Here is a 15,394-nt window from a genome sequence, read left to right as displayed (position 1 = left end):
CCAGCTGCACCCCGTTCAAACAGTAATTTTGACGGTCCGAGGTAAATTCCCACATTGCGCTCCGTTTATTGCTAAAAGTAACAAATCTATTAACAATAACACCAGTGACACACAAGTGACAGACCAATAGACGGCCTTTTTATGTAGCGATGTAAAGTTGTATTAAACCAACACGAATTTAGAGCACTTAACACTCGCTGTGGATGAGAGCGATCAAATTTTTAGGTGTGAAGGATGAAGTTGGCACAGTTGGTAGAGCCATGAAAGAAGAATGATTATTAGCGTTGTGCTCTATTATGTAAAACCAACTCCTCTTACCTGTTGGTACTTGTTTTTGTGTATTTCGGCTCCCTATAAGTTGGAAAAATGTGAAATCAGACCATTGAGGCATGGCGGTGATGTTTGTAAAACGATCAGGCTTGCTTCCAAACTTGCTCAAAATGGTCCGTTTGGAATTTGAGACTATATAAAATATTTTGCCTTAGTTATGTCAGCAGATACCTCTATATGTGGTAGTTTTACCTGAAGAGCTTTGCGCAAGTCTGTCATTTTTATCCATCTGTAGTCCTAAGTTGTAGTCATTAAGTTCCTTATTTTTCTCTATCCTCTTGTTGAGAGGCAAACTTGCTCTGACATGCACATGCATGCTAATATCCTCCACTGTTGCAATTTCTAATAAAACAAGTATCGTATAGTTCTACAAGGGATGTCGCAGTATGAAAATTTCTTATCACAGTTATTGTGCCGAAAAGGATCACGGTTATTATTATTATCGCGGTATTTTTTAAATATGCTCAAAATTTTCAAAAACAGCATATACTGAACTCTTTTAACCAAGTATTATTTAAAAAAACCCCACAACACATTCAAAATGTATGTATGTACATATGCATATAGATACAGTAGTGTTCATACATGAGATCTGGTCTTACGTATAAAAAAACATGTTTACTCTTTGATATCAATATAATATACAAAATAGTTTGGCTAATGAAGATAAAGTCTAATAAACAAGCTTCTTTCTCCACCAACACCATGTTGTATAGTGCTAGGGTTGTCAACTGTACCTTGAAAAACGTACCCCTTGGCATACTTTCAAGTACCCCCAGAGGTACCACTACTGGAGGTAGAGGGGATTCTTAACTCAAAGCCATTGGGGTACGTCTCCTCCAGCCTCACAGAAGGACCACAATGTTGCGGAGAGTTATAAAGGACTGTATGGTTCTATAAAGGTAGTCTCATTTTCCCCCGGGGCGTCGGTCAGGACACAATGGAAAGGACAGTTAGTTTGGCATATGGCAGTTTACTTGTTTAGTAGGCAGGTTGACAGGCATGGCAGGTTACATTGGATTGGCTTAATGGTACAACAGTGGTAGAGTATATGTATTTGGGGTTTTGGCACCATCCGCTAGACTAGACCTGACCAATCTAAGTCTATGAGCACAAACTGATTAAGCCTACTCAAATGAGAAGCAAAACGTCTCAAACAAAGCAGTTCGGTTGCGATCGATTGAGTGCCCTGAGATGACAATGACCTAGATCAGGGGTCTCAAACTCAATTTACCTGGGCCGCAAGAAAAGATTAAAAAAAAAGTTTTTAAATGTCTTTATTTTTATTTTCAACACAAAAGAAAATCAAAATATAAATGAACAAAATGATAATTAAGTAAATAAATCAGTCTCCATTGCAACGTTTCTGTCGCTTTCACTCATTTGCCGCTTTTCCACTAACGCACGGGTAGGCAACCCAGAACGTTGAAAGAGCTATTTTGGACCCAAATAACAAAAATCGTCTCTGTCTGGAGCCAACGGGAGGAGGGAGAGGTCAGGGGGTGGGGACTCGCCGTGGCGTTTACAGTTACGGTATAGCACAATTAGCTCCGAACGGGCTGACATCACGACTAACGTGTTACACGTTCGATTTGCTCAGCGACTTTTTTGTCGGATAATCAGCGCTGGTGTTCAGTGCACCACAGTTTTGAATTGTCGCTCAGTCCTTTGGCTGAGTGCTTCGGAAGCACTCGTACTGTTTACAGCGGCGCCGCGAGAGGGAGCGGGAGAGAGACACACACAGCCTTCCCGTGGGACTTGGCTGGGTGCGTTTTGGACATTTTGGGCATCCGGGACTTGCGCGGCAAGCGGCGGGACTTTAGGACTTGAACCTTAGTAGGTATTTTTAACATTTTGGGGACTTTTGCCGACTTTTGCAACTTTTATCCCCTCCTACCCGTGGGACTCGGCTGGCTGTGTTATGGACATTTTCGGTGACAGAGAGAGCGAGGGAGGAAGAGCGCGTGCGGGTCAAGTGGAAAAGCGGCAAAACATTTCTGTGCTTGTATCACGCAAGTGACGTCAATGTTCGGCCCTCGAGAGCTATATACTACACCGTGATTGGTAGATTCCTTCAGCTCCGCACACAACGCTGTCAAGCGGCATTCATATAAAACTTGCTGGCCGCACTAACATTAAACTTTCATATTAAGGTGGGGGCCGCAAAATAACGTCTTGCGGGCCGCGTGTCTGAGACCCCTGACCTAGATGAATGAAAAGGTTGATAGGAGAGTCAGACCCCTCTGAATCCAATTGTTGAATATTTGAATCCAATTAATAAGACAGCCCAAATTATTGCCTCATTTTAGTTACTGGGTACTACAGTGGCTCTTGCGGTGATATTCCATAGCAGATTGCAGTAACAAATGACCATTGAGTATGCCATGAATACACAGTCTCTTTTTCACCCCGAGATCCTGCAGATTACATTTTAAGTGTCTTTCTCTCTTGTAAATTGAATGGGATCAGTCCGCCGCAGGCTGCCTGATGATCAATGTTGTATCATTTGTTCTCTAGACTCTTATTAATCTACGTGTTTAATGCCTGCTGCTTACTTTCTGCTGTAACGCGGTTTTATCTACACTTACTTTAGTAAGCACTTATTTATTGGCCGAGTTACCCCTTAATGTATTTGTTTGTGGCGGTGCGCCATTGCAACATATTAGCCACCGCACATTAAAAATTAGTTTTGTTTTTGCATGAAAACAAAATTAAGTAATGTAATGAATTGTAGCGTCCAGAAGTAAACACTAAGTCGGATGCTCTTTTTAGCTTTTGTTGCCACTCTTATGCTGACAACGGACACAAGTATTTTCTTGTTCGAATTGTTTTGTTTTTTTACTTTCTTTTTAAGGAAACCAATGAATACAAATGACAAAGATAATTAAAACAAGTTTTGTTTTAATTTTAACAAAAACTAGTTACTTGAAATAACATTATATACACCACATTTTATTCTTAGAAAAAATGTAATTCGTATAATGCTTGTTTTTGACCATTTTTAATAACTAAATTAGGAGCTTCCTCTGTGAGGAAATACTTCAGGCTGAATAAAATACTTCTGTAAAAAAAAATTAGCATTGCCCATTGTGTGCAAATAAACTCCATAAAGATACCATTAATAATTGAAAAGTAATAAAAATCAATCATATCAAAGTGCAAACTTAAAACTTCAGTCTTGAATAAAATAGATCTGTAAATAAAAAAGTAGCATTGTACATTGTATGCAAATGAATAAACAAATAAAACATTGAGATTACTCTATAGTTTTGGTAAGTGGATAAACGCAGGCTTTTCCATGGAGTTTTCTGGGCTCCTTGTTAGTGTGTACTGATTTTAAAGACAATGTACACTTCAGTGCGCATGTACTATATCATTATATTAATGATTATTTGTGTTATAATTCAATGAGAGTTTTGCAGCAGCACACACGTGTATGAGTTGTCCAGTTTGGATGTGCAGGGTGGGGACTTCACGGTGGCAGAGGGGTTAGTGCGTCTGCCTCACAGTACGAAGGTCCTGAGTAGGCTTGGGATCTTTCTGTGTGGAATTTGCATGTCCTCCCCGTGAATGCGTGGGTTCCCTCCGGGTGCTCCGGCTTCCTCCCACTTCCAAAGACATGCACCTGGGGATAGATAGGTTGATTGGCAACACTAAATTGGCCCTAGTGTGTGAATGTGAGTGTGAATGTTGTCTGTCTATCTGTGTTGGCCCTGCGATGAGGTGGCGACTTCTCCAGGGTGTACCCCGCCTTCCGCCTGATTGTTGCTGAGATAGGCACCAGCGCCCCCCGCGACCCCAAAAGGAATAAGCGGTAGAAGATGGATGGATGTGCTGGCTGACTGTACATTGTGCTCCTTTCTCATCATGAATGGTACTTTGTGTTTCCACCACCGTAAGCTGCTTCTTAGGTGGAGTTTGTTGTTGTTGATATCCTCGTAAAGAATTGCATTTTTTTCCACCTGGCTCAATGTTGTTCCAGGTGCTGGAATAATTTTGTTGTCTGCTTTTTTAAAATAAACTGTGCAGCATGCAGTTTAGGGATGTCCCGATCCAGGTTTTTGCACTTCCGATCCGATACGATACAGTTTTTGCACTTCCGATCCGATACCAAATACTGGCCGATACTGGCCTATCCGAGCGTGTAATAAAGTGTCAAGTTATTTAGCCTATTTAGTTGTCAGATTCATGTTGAAAAGGGTTTTAGCACTCTTGATAACAACTAGCCAGCTGAATTAGGTGAGATTGAATAATACACAATGGTTGGTATTCAGGAATAAAAACAAAATAGAAAAAATGATACATGACAAACAAAAATGGCATCATTAAATAGTAAAAAGGGAACAGTATAAAGTGCAAATAATGTTGTAAACATTATTTAAAAAAGCAAAACACAGAAACAACCTGAGTGGGATAAAATATCTATAACTCAGCATCAATACTTGCTCTTGAACAAGTGTAAACTTAAAAAAAATAAAAATGAAATAAGTATCTACACACTCCTTTCAATTGTTTGCGCCCCCCCTGACTGGGGCAAACAATTGACCCAAAGCTCATGACCATAGGTGAGAATAGGAACATAGATCGACCGGTAAATAGAGAGCTTTGCCTTCCGGCTCAGCTCCTTCTTTACCACAACGGATCGATACAACGTTCGCATTACTGAAGACGCCGCACCAATCCACTTGTCGATCTCACGATCCACTCTTCCCTCACTCGTGAACAAGACTCCTAAGTACTTGAACTCCTTCACTTGGTGCAGGGTCTCCTCCCCAACCCGGAGGAGGTACGCCACCCTTTTCCGGGCGAGAACCATGGACTTGGACTTGGAGGTGCTGATACTCATTCCGGTCGCTTCACACTCGGCTGTGAACCGATCCAGTGAGAGCTGAAGATCCCGGCCAGATGAAGCTATCAGGACCACATCATCTACAAAAAGCAGAGACCTGAACCCGCGGCCACCAAACCGGAACCCCTCAACGCCTTGACTGCGCCTAGAAATTCTGTCCATAAAAGTTATAAACGGAATCATTGACAAAGGACAGCCTTGGTGGAGTACAACCCTCACTGGAAACGTGTCTGACTTACTGCCAGCAATGCGTACCAAGCTCTGGCACTGATCGTACAGGGAGAGAACCGCCCCAATAAGACAGTCCGATACCCCATACTCTCTGAGCACTTCCCACAGGACTTCCCGAGGGACATGGTCGAATGCCTTCTCCAATTCCACAAAGCACATGTAGACTGATTGGGCAAACTCCCATGCACCCTCAAGGACCCTGCCGAGAGTATAGAGCTGGTTCACAGTTCCACGACCAGGACGAAAACCACACTGTTCCTCCTGAATCCAAGGTTCGACCATCCGGCGTAGCCTCCTCTCCAGTACACCTGAATAAACCTTACCGGGAAGGCTGAGGAGTGTGATCCCACGATAGTTGGAACACACCCTCCGGTCCCCCTTCTTTAAGAGAGGGACCACCACCCCGGTCTGCCAATCCAGCGATACCGCTCCCGCGATGCTGCAGAGTCTTGTCAACCAAGACAGCCCCACAGCATCCAGAGACTTAAGGAACTCTGGGCGGATCTCATCTACCCCCGGGGCCTTGCCACGGAGGAGCTTTTTAACTACCTCAGCAACCTCAGCCCCAGAAATAGGAGAGTCCACCACAGATTCCCCAGGCACTGCTTCCTGATAGGAAGACGTGTTGGTGGGATTGAGGTCTTCAAAGTATTTCTTCCACCGATCCACAACATTCGCAGTCGAGATCAGCAGAACACCATCCGCACCATACACGGTGTTGACAGTGCACTGCTTTCCCTTCCTGAGGCGGCGGATGGTGGTCCAGAATCGCTTCGAAGCCGTCCGGAAGTCTTTTTCCATGGCTGCCCCGAACCCCTCCCATGTCCGAGTTTTTGCCTCCGCGACCGCTAAAGCTGCACACCGCTTGGCCCGTCGGTACCTGTCCACTGCCTCCCGAGTCCTATGAGCCAAAAGAACCCGATAGGACTCCTTCAGCTTGACGGCATCCCTCACTGCTGGTGTCCACCAACGGGTTCTTGGATTACCGCTACGACAGGCACCAACAACATTGCGGCCACAGCTCCAATCAGCCGCCTTGACAATAGAGGTGCGGAACATGGTCCACTCGGATTCAACGTCCCGCACCTCCCTCGTGACATGTTCAAAGTTCTTCCGGAGGTGGGAATTGAAACTCTCTGACAGGAGACTCTGCCAGACGTTCCCAGCAGACCCTCACAATGCGCTTGGGCCTGCCAGGTCTGTCGCAGCCAACTCACCACCAGGTGGTGATCGGTAGAAAGCTCCGTCCCTCTCTTCACCCGAGTGTCCAAAAAATGAGACCGCAAATCCGATGACACAACTACAAAATCGATCATGGAACTGCGGCCTCTGGTGTCCTGGTGCCAAGTGCACATATGGACACCCTTATGTTTGAACATGGTGTTTGTTATGGACAATCTGTGACGAGCACAAAAGTCCAATAACAAAACACCACTCATTTTCTTCCCAATCACGCCTCTCCACATTTCACTGTCGTTGCCAACATGAGCGTTAAAGTCCCCCAGTAGGACAAGGGAATCACCCGGGAGAGCACTTTCCAGTACTCCCTCGAGTGTATCCTAAAAGGGTGGGTACTCTGAACTGCTCTTTGGTGCATAAGCACAAACAACAGTCAGGACCCGTCCCCCCACCCAAAGGTGGAGGGAAGCTACCCTCTCGTCCACTGGGTTGAACTCCAACGTGCAGGCTTTGAGCCGGGGGGAAACTAGAATTGCCACCCCAGCCTGTCGCCTCTCACTGCCGGCAACGCCAGAGTGGAAGATAGTCCAGTCCCTCTCGAGAGAACTGGTTCCAGAGCCCTTGCTGTATGTTGAGGTAAGTCCGACTATATCCAGCCGGAACTTCTCTACCTCGCGCACTAGCTCAGGCTCTTTTCCCCCCCAGTGAGGAGACATTCCACGTCCCAAGAGCTAGCTTATGTAGCCGAGGATCGGACCGCCAAGTGCCCTGCCTTCGGCTGCCACCCAGCTCTTAATGCACCTGACCTCTATGGCCCCTCCTATGAGTGGTGAGCCCATTAGAGGGATGACCCACGTTGCCTCGTCGGGCTGTGCCCGGCCGGCTATCGTGTTTATTAGTGTTTAATTTTATCCATTTACCGTAATTCCTTGAATTGCCGCCGGGTATATAGTATGCGCCTGCCTTGAATTACTGCCGGGTCAAACTCGCTTCGCAAAATAATTAGCACATGCTTAGTATTACCGCCGGGTCAAACTCGTGACGTCACGAGTGACACTTCCCCTGTCATCATTTTCAAAATGGAGGAGGCTGATTTCAATACTGGTAAATTGAAATCGCATAAAGGGTAGAAGATTAAGAGCTATTCAGTAGGAAATAAGGTCCAAGCTATCGAATACCGGTATGCTAAAAAGAACAGTAAGCAGCTATGTTTTATTAATATACCTGTGGAGCCGACGGTCCGACAGACAGGCAGGGCACGGCTGGAGTTGGTGGCGTCGGAACTCCATGTGACGAGGGAGAGGGTGCTCTCTCTCTCGTCACGTGACAGGGAGAGAGCAGCGAGTTCCCAAAGAGTAAATAGCAAGAGCATACCAGTCACTTCCTGCTACCGGCATACAACTACAGCTGATTAGACTGTGGCGGTCACGTGACTAGGAAGCGCGCAAAGAGTAAATAGAAAGGCAAGAGCCTAATAGTCTCCACAAATGTATGAATGTATTTGACACATGCTTACATAAAGGTAAGACCATAATAACGTTTTTTTTATTAAATGTGCTTTTCATGATGGTATCCTACATCACACTCATATTTTTACTGCATGCCTTTGGTAAGCGCAGGAGTCAGAAGAGGTTTTAAATTAATTAGCGCATGCTTACTTTTACCGCATGCCTTTGGTAGGCGCAGGGGTGAGAAGAGGTTTTAAATTAAATAGCGCCCCGGTGGCCATTCAAGGAAATACAATTACCATATCCAATTGTATTTATAATCCGCAAAATATGTAAAAATATTTTTGGTAATTTCTGTAGATTCCACATCAGTGTAGTAACGCTTCTGCGCTCTGACCATGTTATCAGATCAGCCATACTGAAAATATGCAAAAATTGGAAAGAGATGTGCTGTTCATCATTCACAATCCTTTTGTAAGACGAGAACACATGCTTAGCTTTTTTTATGCATTCAAAATTGTAAATAAATAGCTATTAGATGAGTCAACAGAGCGACGGTCCTCTATAGTGCCCATTAACCTTCTAAAACATCCAGAAACTGCCAACAATACTATATTCACATGTCATGACATGAAAATTAACCAAAATTTGTGATATTGTCGTTATAAGCGCCAACACAGACAGCCTATTTTAGCGGCATATTGACATTAGTGAACTAATGCAATCTTACGTTGCTATTGTTGACACACTAAGCCAACGGTTGCCTTTGCTTTGTCTCAAACTTGCTAAAAGTACATTTTAGACTATAATTCATGCACCTTTTACCTGGTAGTAGACAATTGTGACCATGGACCGAGAGGCTGGTCGACTTTGACATCTCCTGAGATGGTACAAAAGACACCAAATGACGTTAGTGGCGTCAACTTTTTTTTAATCTTTAGTATCGATTGCGATTGAATCTTCATCTTAATGGAATTAGGTGAGCGTCTCGTCAGTCGGCATCCCAGCAAGAGGGCGGATATTACAGTGACTGTTTGTTATATCATGGTTAGTATTTATGTTTAGCACATAGCAATGCGGCTGATGCTGTAGTTTCACAATAAAGTGGCATCCGTGTAGCACTTGGCTTCCAAAACTTATTGCTCATCCTCTTTGTGTTCGGGTTAAAAAATATAAGATTCTGGATCATAATTTTTCCCAAAGTAATTGTTGTTAGCTCTCACAAAGTTTGCTTGATAAGCATTGTTGTAGATGTGGAAGGTATGTGTGGTTCCTAACGCTACGTCATGCGATCACATGACTGGCTTCCTCATTAACTCAAAATGGCTCGGGAATCTCTGTGAGATTGATACTATTTTGATCATACCTATTTATTCATAAACTTTGGAAGTCTTTTGGTGTCATAAATCTGATATCTTTGATAACTGCTTCAATATAGAGGCAACTTATTTTTACATGCCACTGGTACTTTAAGTAAACAACTTGGCTATCTTGACCAATAGTCTCTTACAGAAGCTACAAACATACTTTCAAAAAAAGGCTTTGCTGTTTTTGATGGAATTTGATGTCTTAAATTCAGTACGTTTCCTTGAGCTTCTTCTAATTGAGAAATAGTGTTGTGTTTTGGTAAAACAATTGTACTTAGCCACTATTATATTCCAACTGCTTCCCGCTCCTGGTACATTGAACCAAAATTAAAACCCACAGTTGATGACTGTTAATATCTTCTCAGAGGGTAGTGTGCAGTTGAACTTTGATTAATATGGCAGCGTTTTCCCAAATCATTATATTATTTATTGCTATATCACAACAGAAGCCGGACAGTCGAACCTCGGATTCTGGAGGAACAGTGTGGTTTTTGTCTTCATCGTGGAACTGTGGACCAGCTCTATACTCTCGGCAGTGTCCTTGACGGTACATGGGGGTTTGCCCAACCAGTCTACATGTGCTTTGTGGACTTGAAGGCATTCAACCGTGTCCGTTGGGAAGTCCTGTGGGGAGTGCTCAGAGAGTATGGGCTATCGGACTGTCTGATTGTGGCGGTAAAATCCCTGTACGATCAGTGTCAGAGCTTGGTCCGCATGGCCGTAAGTCGCAGTAAGTCGGACACGTTTCCAGTGAGGGCTGGACTCCGCCAAGGCTGCCCTTTGTCACCGTTTCTGTTCATAACTTTTATGGACAGAATTTCTAGGCGCAGTCAAGGCGTTGAGGGGATCCGGTTTGGTGGCTGCATGATATGGCCTTTTATTAATATCTCAATATTTTTAGGCCATGTCACGAAACACGATATACATCTCGATATTTTGCCTTTGCCTTGAATGAACACTAGATGCATATAGTCACAGCAGTATGATGATTCTATGTGTCTACATTGAAACATTCTTGTTCATACTGCATTAATATATCCATCCATCCATCCATTTTCTACTGCTTGTCCCTTAGAATAATTTTAAATGTTCATGGAGAGAGGGAAATCACATCTAAGTCAATTTACCATAACTGTATTTATTAAACAGTTATTAAGCAGTGGCACAAACATTCATGTAAATTACAAAACAGAAAGTGCAAGATTGTCAGATACATTTTAAAACGGGACGGCGTGGCGCAGTGGGAGAGTGGCCGTGCGCAACCCGAGGGTCCCTGGTTCAAATCACACCTAGTACCAACCTCGTCACGTCCGTTGTGTCCTGAGCAAGACACTTCACCCTTGCTCCTGATGCTGATGGTTGCTGGTTGGCGCCTTGTATGGCAGCTCCCTCCATCAGTGTGTGAATGTGTGTGTGAATGGGTAAATGTGGAAGTAGTGTCAAAGCGCTTTGAGTACCTTGAAGGTAGAAAAGCGCTATACAAGTACAACCCATTTATTTATTTATTTATTATTATAAAACAAGCTATTAGTGCTATTTTGTGCATGATGTCACTAAGATTACATGTAAAAAAAAAACACTAAAAGTGCACTTTTTGTACACAACGCCACAACAATAGTTTAAAACATATACAGTGCAATTTTGTGCATGTCACTAAGATGACATATCAAAACAACACTAAAATAAAGTGCACTCTTTGTACATAACGCCACTACAATAGTTTAAAACATATATATAGTGCACTTTAGTGCATGATGTCACACAAGATATTTCAATAACTGTCAAATAAAAATGAGCTGCATAAAAGGAAATCCAATAGTGTATGTCCTTTACTATGTGGTAGTTTACTGTGGACGTTATCCTTCTGTTGTTGACTTTTTATTCATACGGTGTTGATCTGGAAATGGTTGCTTGGGCATTTTGTTGTTGTGGCACCGGCCGGAGATGTTGACATGCGGAGTTTCATGCATTCTTTATTCTGTAGCGGGTGACTTTTGAAATGGTGCCAGACATTAGCAGTGCTGCTACTTTTTGTAACAACGCTTTTGCCGCATAATTGTAAACCTTCCCGCTTAAAGTCAAACCACCACCACCTGCTGTTTTTCTTCAGCATTGATTATTCCTTCGTTTGTTACCACACCGCTAGCATCACAGCTACCTGTGTGCTCCGCGAGGGGGTATGACGTTGCGCCAGTATGTGACGTATGTAAGAAGGTGCGCTAGTTTTGTCCCTGTGAAAAGCAGATACAAGAGAGAGTGAGAAAAGTGTAATGCCCGCAGCTAAAAGCAACTGCGTGAGGACGTATACTCAAATATCACTATAAAGTAATTTTCTATATCGTACAGAGACAAACCCGCGATATATCGAGTGTATTTGATATATCGCCCAGCCCTACTAGTCGGTTTATTTTGTTTATGTGATGACAGAATTTATGTCTACATTGTCAAACTTGAAAAAATCTCTGCTCTCTGTATGGTGCACGACTAGGACAAACACACACACATTATTGCCATTATTTTTATGAGACCAAATTAACCATTGAAGTAATGATAATAGATAATAATAATGCATGTATATCCTTTCAAAGGCAATAAACTTGTATTTTTCGTATATTTTAACATTTAATTGGAATGTAAATTTTTAAATCTCCAAGTTAAGTAAAACAATCAAATATTAACAATAAAATATACTTTGTCGGTTAGCAAAAATTTGCACTTCAAAAAATATTCAAAACTAAAAGCAATAAATATGTTGAAAAAATATACAAACCTCGTTTCCATAAGAGTCGGGAAATAGTGTTAGATGTTAATATAAACGGAATACAATGATTTGCAAATCATTTTCAACCCATATTCAGTTGAATATGCGACAAAGACAACATATTTGATGTTCAAACTGATAATTTTTTTTTTTTGCAAATAATCATTAACTTTAGAATTTGATGCCAGCAACACGTGACAAAGAAGTTGGGAAAGGTGGCAATAAATACTGACTAAGTTGAGGAATGCTCATCCCACAAGTGTGCAGGCTAATTGGGAACAGGTGGGTGCCATGATTAGGTATAAAAACAGCTTCCCAAAAAATACTCAGTCTTTCACAAGAAAAGGATGAAGAGAGGTACACACCTTTGTCCACAACTGCGTGAGCAAATAGTCAAACAGTTTAAGAACAATGTTTATCAAAGTGCAATTGCAAGAAATTTAGGGATTTCAACATCTACGGTCAATAATATAGTCAAAAGGTTCAGAGAATCTGGAGAAATCAATCCACGTAAGCGGCATGGCTGGAAACCAACATTAAATGACCGTGACCTTCGATTCCTCAGACGGCACTGTATAAAAAAACAACATCAATCTCTAAAGGATATCACCACATGGGCTTAGGAACACTTCAAAAAACCACTGTCACTAAATACAGTTTGTCGCTACATCAGTAAATGCAAGTTAAAGCTCTATTATGCAAAGCGAAAGCCATTTGTCAACAACATCCAGAAACGCCACTAGCTTCTCTGGGCCCAAGATCATCTGATGCAAAGTGGAAAAGTGTTCTGTGGTCTGATGAGTCCACAGGGGAAGCGAACCATCCAAACTGTTATTGACGCAGAGTTCAAAAGCCAGCATCTGTGATGGTATGGGGTTGCATTAGTGCCCAAGGCATGGGTAACTTACAAATCTGTGAAGGCACCATTAATGCTGAAAGGTACATAGAGGTTTTGGAACAACATATGCTGCCATCTAAGCGCCGTCTTTTTCATGGACGCCCCTGCTTATTTCAGCAAGACAATGCTAAGCCACGTGTTAGTAAAAGAGTGCGGGTACTTTCCTGGCACGCCTGCAGTCCAGACCTGTCTCCCATCGAAAATGTGTGGCGCATTATGAAGCGTAAAATACGACAGCGGAGACCCCGGACTGTTGAACGACTGAAGCTCTACATAAAACAAGAAAAGGAAAGAATTCCACTTTCAAAGCTTCAACAATTAGTTTCCTCAGTTCCCAAAAGTTTATTGAGTGTTGTTAAAAGAAAAGGGGATGTAACACAGTGGTGAACATGCCCTTTCCCAACTACTTTGGTACGTGTTGCAGCCATGAAATTCTAAGTTAATTATTATTTGCAAAAAAAAAATAAAGTTTATGAGTTTGAACATCAAATATCCTTTCTTTGTGGTGCATTCAATTGAATATGTGCTGAATAGGATTTGCAAATCATTGTATTCTGTTTATATTTACATATGACACAATTTCCCAACTCATATGGAAACAGGGTTTGTACACACAACTAAATCAATAAATAAAATGGCTAAGTAAAGTATTGTCAAACAAAGTTGCATTTCAGTATTAAACATGGGGGCAGAGGTAGAGTTATATATTACCTGTACTTAACTGACAATCAAGTTAGGACATTTAAAAAAAAAAAAAGTGCAGAGTAAAAATATAAACACTATGTTAACAAGTCATATGCAAAAAAAAACTTAATGTGTGGCAGATTCTGAGGAACGCCAACATGATATTTGCATTGTTTGCAGCATTTTTTGAAATGATTATTTTTTATTAAGTATTACATGGCAGCATGTCTTTGTCAATTAAATTAACCACACTTTCTATGTCTTTGTTTCACCAATTTGTTTGCATTGACCTGGTTTGTGTACCAAATGCGAAGTGAGTGTGAACTATCGAGTGGTTATGTTTCAAGTTGGTGCGCAGGTTTATTGTATTCCAGTACATACGTAAAACTGGCTCCTTTGTGTTGATATGCTCATCTTGTTTCAAAGGTTTAAACTGAAATAATGTCACACTGGTGCGGTAGAATTTGGTTTTGTGATCATTTAGCACTTTTTGCACTCTGATGCTAGTGAGCCAGCGGCCCCACGTTGCTGCACAAATAATTAGACAGTTAATGAGGACAACATAATTCACCCCCTTCCTTTAATTTTGCCATGATACAAATGTGCGAGTGCTCTCGAAGCACACACATGGCAATTTATCAATGCTCGGAAAACTTATCGACCTAATTTTTATTTATCTTTGGTTGATTGACTTACCAAATATCGGCGCAGGTCTTTCGGCACAGGTTTGCATATGCTATCACACTGGTGAGCACATTCCCACCAGAGATCGCCTTGAAAATATGGCAACCACTTAAAAAGCAGACAAAAATATCCACCATTTTGTATTTAAAAAAAAATGTGTTTAAATGCAGATTTAAAATAATTAGTCAGTTATATTTACTGATGTCTGCAAAATAAAAAATGTCCTGGTCCCTTCAAGTGTTTGTATCAGAGTAATAGTAACATTGTACAATTATGAGTATTATTTAATAAAGGTAGTTGCATTGTTGATAGTAACTCATTGCAGGAAACTTACAGCCTTATTGTTTGTTCTTGAAGAACTACTGTGCCTTTTGGTATTGCCATGCCTTATGAATAACACTCGTTTCCCCTTCCCTCAGCAGCTCTCCCAGCTCCCCCAAAGCACTGGAGGATGGGGTGGAGAGAGTTACAAAGAAATAAGAGAATCCCTAACCAGCTTAGGTAGGAGTATGGGTTGTTTCACAAAGAATATGGAAGAGCTGCCATCATTTTTATTTTTGGCAGCTCTTTTGCCTCAATTGGTCACATATCTTTGATTGTCAGGCAGTGGTCAATAGCAAGTGCTTGGAGAGATGTTTATTTGTGGCTGGTGATGCAGTTCTCTAGAGTCAACACAGTTACACATGTTGAAAATGTAAAGCGCACAAACATGGGTTGTGGACATCTTTATTCTCAGCACACATTTCTCACTTCTCTTGTGTTTGCACTCTTGAACACAAACTACAATTGGGTTGTATTTGTTACATACATCACACCAACGTGGTCTTCATTATTCAAGAATATACTGCAACTGGCATATTTGGATCAGTATTGCTATTTGCATTGACTTTTCTCTGCAATTAGTTGAGGCCTGAAACACATAGTGTGGCTGTAATGTTTATATAAATCCCTTTTACTTTTTAA

The 15,394-nt window shown here is 41.9% G+C and overlaps 1 protein-coding gene across 3 annotated transcripts in view; it reads left to right on the top strand.

Moving 5' to 3' along the window:
• scaf8 (SR-related CTD-associated factor 8) overlaps nt 1-15,394 on the top strand; it is a 72,813-nt gene that overhangs the window by 8,368 nt on the left and 49,051 nt on the right. Inside the window, exon 3 of one of the 3 annotated variants that reach the window (XM_061895549.1) lies at nt 14,851-14,932. The exons of 1 other annotated variant lie outside the window; for it this stretch is intronic. The gene's annotated coding sequence lies outside the window, so the exon portion shown is untranslated. The remainder of the gene's footprint in view (nt 1-14,850; nt 14,933-15,394) is intronic. One more of the 3 variants, XM_061895550.1, reaches the window with a different exon arrangement.

Source organism: Nerophis ophidion, linkage group LG03 (assembly GCF_033978795.1).
Source record: "Nerophis ophidion isolate RoL-2023_Sa linkage group LG03, RoL_Noph_v1.0, whole genome shotgun sequence".
In the NCBI taxonomy this organism is placed as follows: domain Eukaryota; kingdom Metazoa; phylum Chordata; class Actinopteri; order Syngnathiformes; family Syngnathidae; genus Nerophis; species Nerophis ophidion.
Note: the sequence above shows the minus strand (reverse complement) of the source record. Positions and strands in the feature narration are given on the sequence as shown.